General features: G+C 49.7%; 1 non-coding gene across 1 annotated transcript; it reads left to right on the forward strand.

The window, feature by feature from the left end:
* Window positions 1–1096: 1096 nt before the first annotated feature.
* Window positions 1097–1170, forward strand: Trnat-agu (transfer RNA threonine (anticodon AGU)). The gene has a single exon. It is a non-coding gene; the product is annotated as a tRNA-Thr (tRNA).
* The last annotated feature ends 10378 nt before the right edge of the window (window positions 1171–11548 follow it).

Raw genomic sequence — 11548 nt, forward strand, 5'->3', positions numbered from 1 at the left:
AAGCTTGCAGCCCCTCGCTGCCTGTAGACACAGAGCAGCGACACTAGGAGAGCGGCCTAAGCCGTAGGCGAAATGTGCTCATTCGCTTTGGCGCGACGTCGAACTATAAGTAAGGCTGTCACTAGCGTGAGCGTTGCGTGAAGTCGGAAAAGTCGGCTGCATGGGTGATTGCCAAGTTTGGGGAGCGTTTCGCAGTATGATCAGTGCAATGGAGACGCGGAAACTGGTTGTGTCCCAGTGTTTTGCAGTTGGACGACAAGAGTTTTACACAGTAGCAAAGAGCGAGGCACTGAGTTGGCATGAACAATGGAGAGCACAATGGGGCTCGAGATGTGCTTGTTACCTCAGGTGCTGTGTGATTGTCGACAAGGAGTGAAATGGACCAATTTGTGACCGCCCTTTCCATTTAAGACGTGAAAAACAGACGGAATTTGCATTCGTAATACCAGAGTATCGAAACTACTTGGAACTCTTGTGTATATGAACGTGTCCGCGCCTTTGTACTCTGGTACCTTCGCCGCTACAAACCAACCAACCAACGTGTCCGTGCACATCAGAGTCCCAAAGAATGGAGAATAGCCAGGCTTGGTCGTGTGTGCAGCCGTAGCTCAGTTGGCAGATCGTTCGCTTAGCGTGTGAAAGGTCTCGGGTTCAAGCTCCGGCTCCTCCATGTTTTGTGGTCAGTGCATGGTAAGTGTTGGTCGCGGCGAACATAAAGGGACGCAAGAAGTTGCAAAACCAGCGTCACAGACTGATATGATGTATACTGTTATAAGGAGAGCAAGATGTAAGTGTGGTGACCGGCTGTTATCGTGGTGTCATCGAGTGCAGATCTGTCTTAGGTATCACGGCTTAACGTCATTGAAGCCTAGAGAGTGGACAACACGTTCGTCTTACTCAGAGCGGTGTCCGAATTCTACTTTCGATGTTATGCGTGCCACTCCTAATGTGGCCAACTACGATTCGATACAGAATGCACGAAACCTGAAAGACACCCTCACTGATACATAGAGAGTAGTGTTTGTCTGCGGAATAATGGGAGTGTAAGGGTCTGTGACGTTGATGTGGCTGTATGTAGCACTATTAGTCAACGGGGGGTGGGCGTAGCTCAGATGGTAGAGCGCTCGCTTAGTGTGCGAGAGGTACTGGGATCGATACCCAGCGCCTCCAGAATTTTTAACACTCCTACATGCGCACCTTGCCATGCAAGAGGAATAATTCCCAACCAGCAGAGGTGTCTAGGCAGATACAAGCGAACGATTAGCATCCACAATTGGCAAGCGTTCTTTTATTCGTGCGCAGGAAGCACCCACCTCGCACACCTACACTTAACTTAGAAACAGTACAAATGTTCCCATAAGATTCTCAAGCCTACGTCGGAAAGATCTGCCTTGCGCCGAGTTCACGTAAATCCCACTGCACGTTCCCATTCTTTGCGTGCAGTCGGCTGCTACTGGCGTTGCTGGTTGTGACTGCTGATAACAGATGCCGTAGCAATCACTTCATGGAGTGAGTTGAATGTTTTGCGATAGTCTGTCTCTGACAAGCAAGCACAGGTGATATAGGTGCGAACACAGGAAGCTTGCAGCCCCTCGCTGCCTGCAGACACAGAGCAGCCACACTAGGAGAGCGGCCTAAGCCGTAGGCGAAATGTGCTCATTCGCTTTGGCGCGACGTCGAACTATAACTAAGGCTGTCACTAGCGTGAGCGTTGCGTGAGCGTCGCGTAAAGTCGGAAACGTCGGCTGCATGGGTGATTGCCAAGTTTGGGGAGCGTTTCGCAGTATGATCAGTGCAATGGAGACGCGGAAACTGGTTGTGTCCCAGTGTTTTGCAGTTGGACGACAAGAGTTTTACACAGTAGCAAAGAGCGAGGCACTGAGTTGGCATGAACAATGGAGAGCACAATGGGGCTCGAGATGTGCTTGTTACCTCATGTGCTGTGTGATTGTCGACAAGGAGTGAAATGGACCAATTTGTGACCGCCCTTTACATTTAAGACGTGAAAAACAGACGGAATTTGCATTCGTAATACCAGAGTATCGAAACTACTTGGAACTCTTGTGTATATGAACGTGTCCGCGCCTTTGTACTCTGGTACCTTCGCCGCTACAAACCAACCAACCAACGTGTCCGTGCACATCAGAGTCCCAAAGAATGGAGAATAGCCAGGATTGATCGTGTGTGCAGCCGTAGCTCAGTTGGCAGATCGTTCGCTTAGCGTGTGAAAGGTCTCGGGTTCAAGCTCCGGCTCCTCCATGTTTTGTGGTCAGTGCATGGTAAGTGTTGGTCGCGGCGAACATAAAGGGACGCAAGAAGTTGCAAAACCAGCGTCACAGACTGATATGATGTATACTGTTATAAGGAGAGCAAGATGTAAGTGTGGTGACCGGCTGTTATCGTGGTGTCATCGAGTGCAGATCTGTCTTAGGTATCACGGCTTAACGTCATTGAAGCCTAGAGAGTGGACAACACGTTCGTCTTACTCAGAGCGGTGTCCGAATTCTACTTTCGACGTTATGCGTGCCACTCTTAATGTGGCCAACTACGATTCGATACAGAATGCACGAAACCTGAAAGACACCCTCACTGATACATAGAGAGTACTGTTTGTCTGCGGAATAATGGGAGTGTAAGGGTCTGTGACGTTGATGTGGCTGTATGTAGCACTATTAGTCAACGGGGGGTGGGCGTAGCTCAGATGGTAGAGCGCTCGCTTAGTGTGCGAGAGGTACTGGGATCGATACCCAGCGCCTTCAGAATTTTTAACACTCCTACATGCGCACCTTGCCATGCAAGAGGAATAATTCCCAACCAGCAGAGGTGTCTAGGCAGATACAAGCGAACGATTAGCATCCACAATTGGCAAGCGTTCTTTTATTCGTGCGCAGGAAGCACCCACCTCGCACACCTACACTTAACTTAGAAACAGTACAAATGTTCCCATAAGATTCTCAAGCCTACGTCGGAAAGATCTGCCTTGCGCCGAGTTCACGTAAATCCCACTGCACGTTCCCATTCTTTGCGTGCAGTCGGCTGCTACTGGCGTTGCTGGTTGTGACTGCTGATAACAGATGCCGTAGCAATCACTTCATGGAGTGAGTTGAATGTTTTGCGATAGTCTGTCTCTGACAAGCAAGCACAGGTGATATAGGTGCGAACACAGGAAGCTTGCAGCCCCTCGCTGCCTGCAGACACAGAGCAGCCACACTAGGAGAGTGGCCTAAGCCGTAGGCGAAATGTGCTCATTCGCTTTGGCGCGACGTCGAACTTTAAGTAAGGCTGTCACTAGCGTGAGCGTTGCGTGAGCGTCGTGTAAAGTCGGAAAAGTCGGCTGCATGGGTGATTGCCAAGTTTGGGGAGCGTTTCGCAGTATGATCAGTGCAATGGAGACGCGGAAACTGGTTGTGTCCCAGTGTTTTGCAGTTGGACGACAAGAGTTTTACACAGTAGCAAAGAGCGAGGCACTGAGTTGGCATGAACAATGGAGAGCACAATGGGGCTCGAGATGTGCTTGTTACCTCAGGTGCTGTGTGATTGTCGACAAGGAGTGAAATGGACAAATTTGTGACCGCCCTTTCCATTTAAGACGTGAAAAACAGACGGAATTTGCATTCGTAATACCAGAGTATCGAAACTACTTGGAACTCTTGTGTATATGAACGTGTCCGCGCCTTTGTACTCTGGTACCTTCGCCGCTACAAACCAACCAACCAACGTGTCCGTGCACATCAGAGTCCCAAAGAATGGAGAATAGCCAGGCTTGGTCGTGTGTGCAGCCGTAGCTCAGTTGGCAGATCGTTCGCTTAGCGTGTGAAAGGTCTCGGGTTCAAGCTCCGGCTCCTCCATGTTTTGTGGTCAGTGCATGGTAAGTGTTGGTCGCGGCGAACATAAAGGGACGCAAGAAGTTGCAAAACCAGCGTCACAGACTGATATGATGTATACTGTTATAAGGAGAGCAAGATGTAAGTGTGGTGACCGGCTGTTATCGTGGTGTCATCGAGTGCAGATCTGTCTTAGGTATCACGGCTTAACGTCATTGAAGCCTAGAGAGTGGACAACACGTTCGTCTTACTCAGAGCAGTGTCCGAATTCTACTTTCGACGTTATGCGTGCCACTCTTAATGTGGCCAACTACGATTCGATACAGAATGCACGAAACCTGAAAGACACCCTCACTGATACATAGAGAGTAGTGTTTGTCTGCGGAATAATGGGAGTGTAAGGGTCTGTGACGTTGATGTGGCTGTATGTAGCACTATTAGTCAACGGGGGGTGGGCGTAGCTCAGATGGTAGAGCGCTCGCTTAGTGTGCGAGAGGTACTGGGATCGATACCCAGCGCCTTCAGAATTTTTAACACTCCTACATGCGCACCTTGCCATGCAAGAGGAATAATTCCCAACCAGCAGAGGTGTCTAGGCAGATACAAGCGAACGATTAGCATCCACAATTGGCAAGCGTTCTTTTATTCGTGCGCAGGAAGCACCCACCTCGCACACCTACACTTAACTTAGAAACAGTACAAATGTTCCCATAAGATTCTCAAGCCTACGTCGGAAAGATCTGCCTTGCGCCGAGTTCACGTAAATCCCACTGCACGTTCCCATTCTTTGCGTGCAGTCGGCTGCTACTGGCGTTGCTGGTTGTGACTGCTGATAACAGATGCCGTAGCAATCACTTCATGGAGTGAGTTGAATGTTTTGCGATAGTCTGTCTCTGACAAGCAAGCACAGGTGATATAGGTGCGAACACAGGAAGCTTGCAGCCCCTCGCTGCCTGCAGACACAGAGCAGCCACACTAGGAGAGCGGCCTAAGCCGTAGGCGAAATGTGCTCATTCGCTTTGGCGCGACGTCGAACTATAAGTAAGGCTGTCACTAGCGTGAGCGTTGCGTGAGCGTCGTGTAAAGTCGGAAAAGTCGGCTGCATGGGTGATTGCCAAGTTTGGGGAGCGTTCCGCAGTATGATCAGTGCAATGGAGACACGGAAACTGGTTGTGTCCCAGTGTTTTGCAGTTGGACGACAAGAGTTTTACACAGTAGCAAAGAGCGAGGCACTGAGTTGGCATGAACAATGGAGAGCACAATGGGGCTCGAGATGTGCTTGTTACCTCAGGTGCTGTTTGATTGTCGACAAGGAGTGAAATGGACAAATTTGTGACCGCCCTTTCCATTTAAGACGTGAAAAACAGACGGAATTTGCATTCGTAATACCAGAGTATCGAAACTCCTTTGAACTCTTGTGTATATGAACGTGTCCGCGCCTTTGTACTCTGGTACCTTCGCCGCTACAAACCAACCAACCAACGTGTCCGTGCACATCAGAGTCCCAAAGAATGGAGAATAGCCAGGCTTGGTAGTGTGTGCAGCCGTAGCTCAGTTGGCAGATCGTTCGCTTAGCGTGTGAAAGGTCTCGGGTTCAAGCTCCGGCTCCTCCATGTTTTGTGGTCAGTGCATGGTAAGTGTTGGTCGCGGCGAACATAAAGGGACGCAAGAAGTTGCAAAACCAGCGTCACAGACTGATATGATGTATACTGTTATAAGGAGAGCAAGATGTAAGTGTGGTGACCGGCTGTTATCGTGGTGTCATCGAGTGCAGATCTGTCTTAGGTATCACGGCTTAACGTCATTGAAGCCTAGAGAGTGGACAACACGTTCGTCTTACTCAGAGCGGTGTCCGAATTCTACTTTCGACGTTATGCGTGCCACTCTTAATGTGGCCAACTACGATTCGATACAGAATGCACGAAACCTGAAAGACACCCTCACTGATACATAGAGAGTAGTGTTTGTCTGCGGAATAATGGGAGTGTAAGGGTCTGTGACGTTGATGTGGCTGTATGTAGCACTATTAGTCAACGGGGGGTGGGCGTAGCTCAGATGGTAGAGCGCTCGCTTAGTGTGCGAGAGGTACTGGGATCGATACCCAGCGCCTTCAGAATTTTTAACACTCCTACATGCGCACCTTGCCATGCAAGAGGAATAATTCCCAACCAGCAGAGGTGTCTAGGCAGATACAAGCGAACGATTAGCATCCACAATTGGCAAGTGTTCTTTTATTCGTGCGCAGGAAGCACCCACCTCGCACACCTACACTTAACTTAGAAACAGTACAAATGTTCCCATAAGATTCTCAAGCCTACGTCGGAAAGATCTGCCTTGCGCCGAGTTCACGTAAATCCCACTGCACGTTCCCATTCTTTGCGTGCAGTCGGCTGCTACTGGCGTTGCTGGTTGTGACTGCTGATAACAGATGCCGTAGCAATCACTTCATGGAGTGAGTTGAATGTTTTGCGATAGTCTGTCTCTGACAAGCAAGCACAGGTGATATAGGTGCGAACACAGGAAGCTTGCAGCCCCTCGCTGCCTGCAGACACAGAGCAGCCACACTAGGAGAGCGGCCTAAGCCGTAGGCGAAATGTGCTCATTCGCTTTGGCGCGACGTCGAACTATAACTAAGGCTGTCACTAGCGTGAGCATTGCGTGAGCGTCGCGTAAAGTCGGAAACGTCGGCTGCATGGGTGATTGCCAAGTTTGGGGAGCGTTTCGCAGTATGATCAGTGCAATGGAGACGCGGAAACTGGTTGTGTCCCAGTGTTTTGCAGTTGGACGACAAGAGTTTTACACAGTAGCAAAGAGCGAGGCACTGAGTTGGCATGAACAATGGAGAGCACAATGGGGCTCGAGATGTGCTTGTTACCTCATGTGCTGTGTGATTGTCGACAAGGAGTGAAATGGACCAATTTGTGACCGCCCTTTACATTTAAGACGTGAAAAACAGACGGAATTTGCATTCGTAATACCAGAGTATCGAAACTACTTGGAACTCTTGTGTATATGAACGTGTCCGCGCCTTTGTACTCTGGTACCTTCGCCGCTACAAACCAACCAACCAACGTGTCCGTGCACATCAGAGTCCCAAAGAATGGAGAATAGCCAGGCTTGGTCGTGTGTGCAGCCGTAGCTCAGTTGGCAGATCGTTCGCTTAGCGTGTGAAAGGTCTCGGGTTCAAGCTCCGGCTCCTCCTTGTTTTGTGGTCAGTGCATGGTAAGTGTTGGTCGCGGCGAACATAAAGGGACGCAAGAAGTTGCAAAACCAGTGTCACAGACTGATATGATGTATACTGTTATAAGGAGAGCAAGATGTAAGTGTGGTGACCGGCTGTTATCGTGGTGTCACCGAGTGCAGATCTGTCTTAGGTATCACGGCTTAACGTCATTGAAGCCTAGAGAGTGGACAACACGTTCGTCTTACTCAGAGCGGTGTCCGAATTCTACTTTCGACGTTATGCGTGCCACTCTTAATGTGGCCAACTACGATTCGATACAGAATGCACGAAACCTGAAAGACACCCTCACTGATACATAGAGAGTAGTGTTTGTCTGCGGAATAATGGGAGTGTAAGGGTCTGTGACGTTGATGTGGCTGTATGTAGCACTATTAGTCAACGGGGGGTGGGCGTAGCTCAGATGGTAGAGCGCTCGCTTAGTGTGCAAGAGGTACTGGGATCGATACCCAGCGCCATCAGAATTTTTAACACTCCTACATGCGCACCTTGCCATGCAAGAGGAATAATTCCCAACCAGCAGAGGTGTCTAGGCAGATACAAGCGAACGATTAGCATCCACAATTGGCAAGCGTTCTTTTATTCGTGCGCAGGAAGCACCCACCTCGCACACCTACACTTAACTTAGAAACAGTACAAATGTTCCCATAAGATTCTCAAGCCTACGTCGGAAAGATCTGCCTTGCGCCGAGTTCACGTAAATCCCACTGCACGTTCCCATTCTTTGCGTGCAGTCGGCTGCTACTGGCGTTGCTGGTTGTGACTGCTGATAACAGATGCCGTAGCAATCACTTCATGGAGTGAGTTGAATGTTTTGCGATAGTCTGTCTCTGACAAGCAAGCACAGGTGATATAGGTGCGAACACAGGAAGCTTGCAGCCCCTCGCTGCCTGCAGACACAGAGCAGCCACACTAGGAGAGTGGCCTAAGCCGTAGGCGAAATGTGCTCATTCGCTTTGGCGCGACGTCGAACTTTAAGTAAGGCTGTCACTAGCGTGAGCGTCGTGTAAAGTCGGAAAAGTCGGCTGCATGGGTGATTGCCAAGTTTGGGGAGCGTTTCGCAGTATGATCAGTGCAATGGAGACGCGGAAACTGGTTGTGTCCCAGTGTTTTGCAGTTGGACGACAAGAGTTTTACACAGTAGCAAAGAGCGAGGCACTGAGTTGGCATGAACAATGGAGAGCACAATGGGGCTCGAGATGTGCTTGTTACCTCAGGTGCTGTGTGATTGTCGACAAGGAGTGAAATGGACCAATTTGTGACCGCCCTTTCCATTTAAGACGTGAAAAACAGACGGAATTTGCATTCGTAATACCAGAGTATCGAAACTACTTGGAACTCTTGTGTATATGAACGTGTCCGCGCCTTTGTACTCTGGTACCTTCGCCGCTACAAACCAACCAACCAACGTGTCCGTGCACATCAGAGTCCCAAAGAATGGAGAATAGCCAGGCTTGGTCGTGTGTGCAGCCGTAGCTCAGTTGGCAGATCGTTCGCTTAGCGTGTGAAAGGTCTCGGGTTCAAGCTCCGGCTCCTCCATGTTTTGTGGTCAGTGCATGGTAAGTGTTGGTCGCGGCGAACATAAAGGGACGCAAGAAGTTGCAAAACCAGCGTCACAGACTGATATGATGTATACTGTTATAAGGAGAGCAAGATGTAAGTGTGGTGACCGGCTGTTATCGTGGTGTCATCGAGTGCAGATCTGTCTTAGGTATCACGGCTTAACGTCATTGAAGCCTAGAGAGTGGACAACACGTTCGTCTTACTCAGAGCAGTGTCCGAATTCTACTTTCGACGTTATGCGTGCCACTCTTAATGTGGCCAACTACGATTCGATACAGAATGCACGAAACCTGAAAGACACCCTCACTGATACATAGAGAGTAGTGTTTGTCTGCGGAATAATGGGAGTGTAAGGGTCTGTGACGTTGATGTGGCTGTATGTAGCACTATTAGTCAACGGGGGGTGGGCGTAGCTCAGATGGTAGAGCGCTCGCTTAGTGTGCGAGAGGTACTGGGATCGATACCCAGCGCCTTCAGAATTTTTAACACTCCTACATGCGCACCTTGCCATGCAAGAGGAATAATTCCCAACCAGCAGAGGTGTCTAGGCAGATACAAGCGAACGATTAGCATCCACAATTGGCAAGCGTTCTTTTATTCGTGCGCAGGAAGCACCCACCTCGCACACCTACACTTAACTTAGAAACAGTACAAATGTTCCCATAAGATTCTCAAGCCTACGTCGGAAAGATCTGCCTTGCGCCGAGTTCACGTAAATCCCACTGCACGTTCCCATTCTTTGCGTGCAGTCGGCTGCTACTGGCGTTGCTGGTTGTGACTGCTGATAACAGATGCCGTAGCAATCACTTCATGGAGTGAGTTGAATGTTTTGCGATAGTCTGTCTCTGACAAGCAAGCACAGGTGATATAGGTGCGAACACAGGAAGCTTGCAGCCCCTCGCTGCCTGCAGACACAGAGCAGCCACACTAGGAGAGCGGCCTAAGCCGTAGGCGAAATGTGCTCATTCGCTTTGGCGCGACGTCGAACTATAAGTAAGGCTGTCACTAGCGTGAGCGTCGTGTAAAGTCGGAAAAGTCGGCTGCATGGGTGATTGCCAAGTTTGGGGAGCGTTCCGCAGTATGATCAGTGCAATGGAGACACGGAAACTGGTTGTGTCCCAGTGTTTTGCAGTTGGACGACAAGAGTTTTACACAGTAGCAAAGAGCGAGGCACTGAGTTGGCATGAACAATGGAGAGCACAATGGGGCTCGAGATGTGCTTGTTACCTCAGGTGCTGTTTGATTGTCGACAAGGAGTGAAATGGACAAATTTGTGACCGCCCTTTCCATTTAAGACGTGAAAAACAGACGGAATTTGCATTCGTAATACCAGAGTATCGAAACTCCTTTGAACTCTTGTGTATATGAACGTGTCCGCGCCTTTGTACTCTGGTACCTTCGCCGCTACAAACCAACCAACCAACGTGTCCGTGCACATCAGAGTCCCAAAGAATGGAGAATAGCCAGGCTTGGTAGTGTGTGCAGCCGTAGCTCAGTTGGCAGATCGTTCGCTTAGCGTGTGAAAGGTCTCGGGTTCAAGCTCCGGCTCCTCCATGTTTTGTGGTCAGTGCATGGTAAGTGTTGGTCGCGGCGAACATAAAGGGACGCAAGAAGTTGCAAAACCAGCGTCACAGACTGATATGATGTATACTGTTATAAGGAGAGCAAGATGTAAGTGTGGTGACCGGCTGTTATCGTGGTGTCATCGAGTGCAGATCTGTCTTAGGTATCACGGCTTAACGTCATTGAAGCCTAGAGAGTGGACAACACGTTCGTCTTACTCAGAGCGGTGTCCGAATTCTACTTTCGACGTTATGCGTGCCACTCTTAATGTGGCCAACTACGATTCGATACAGAATGCACGAAACCTGAAAGACACCCTCACTGATACATAGAGAGTAGTGTTTGTCTGCGGAATAATGGGAGTGTAAGGGTCTGTGACGTTGATGTGGCTGTATGTAGCACTATTAGTCAACGGGGGGTGGGCGTAGCTCAGATGGTAGAGCGCTCGCTTAGTGTGCGAGAGGTACTGGGATCGATACCCAGCGCCTTCAGAATTTTTAACACTCCTACATGCGCACCTTGCCATGCAAGAGGAATAATTCCCAACCAGCAGAGGTGTCTAGGCAGATACAAGCGAACGATTAGCATCCACAATTGGCAAGTGTTCTTTTATTCGTGCGCAGGAAGCACCCACCTCGCACACCTACACTTAACTTAGAAACAGTACAAATGTTCCCATAAGATTCTCAAGCCTACGTCGGAAAGATCTGCCTTGCGCCGAGTTCACGTAAATCCCACTGCACGTTCCCATTCTTTGCGTGCAGTCGGCTGCTACTGGCGTTGCTGGTTGTGACTGCTGATAACAGATGCCGTAGCAATCACTTCATGGAGTGAGTTGAATGTTTTGCGATAGTCTGTCTCTGACAAGCAAGCACAGGTGATATAGGTGCGAACACAGGAAGCTTGCAGCCCCTCGCTGCCTGCAGACACAGAGCAGCCACACTAGGAGAGCGGCCTAAGCCGTAGGCGAAATGTGCTCATTCGCTTTGGCGCGACGTCGAACTATAACTAAGGCTGTCACTAGCGTGAGCATTGCGTGAGCGTCGCGTAAAGTCGGAAACGTCGGCTGCATGGGTGATTGCCAAGTTTGGGGAGCGTTTCGCAGTATGATCAGTGCAATGGAGACGCGGAAACTGGTTGTGTCCCAGTGTTTTGCAGTTGGACGACAAGAGTTTTACACAGTAGCAAAGAGCGAGGCACTGAGTTGGCATGAACAATGGAGAGCACAATGGGGCTCGAGATGTGCTTGTTACCTCATGTGCTGTGTGATTGTCGACAAGGAGTGAAATGGACCAATTTGTGACCGCCCTTTACATTTAAGACGTGAAAAACAGACGGAATTTGCATTCGTAATACC

This window comes from Schistocerca gregaria, chromosome 3 (assembly GCF_023897955.1).
Source record: "Schistocerca gregaria isolate iqSchGreg1 chromosome 3, iqSchGreg1.2, whole genome shotgun sequence".
NCBI classification, from domain to species: Eukaryota; Metazoa; Arthropoda; class Insecta; order Orthoptera; family Acrididae; genus Schistocerca; species Schistocerca gregaria.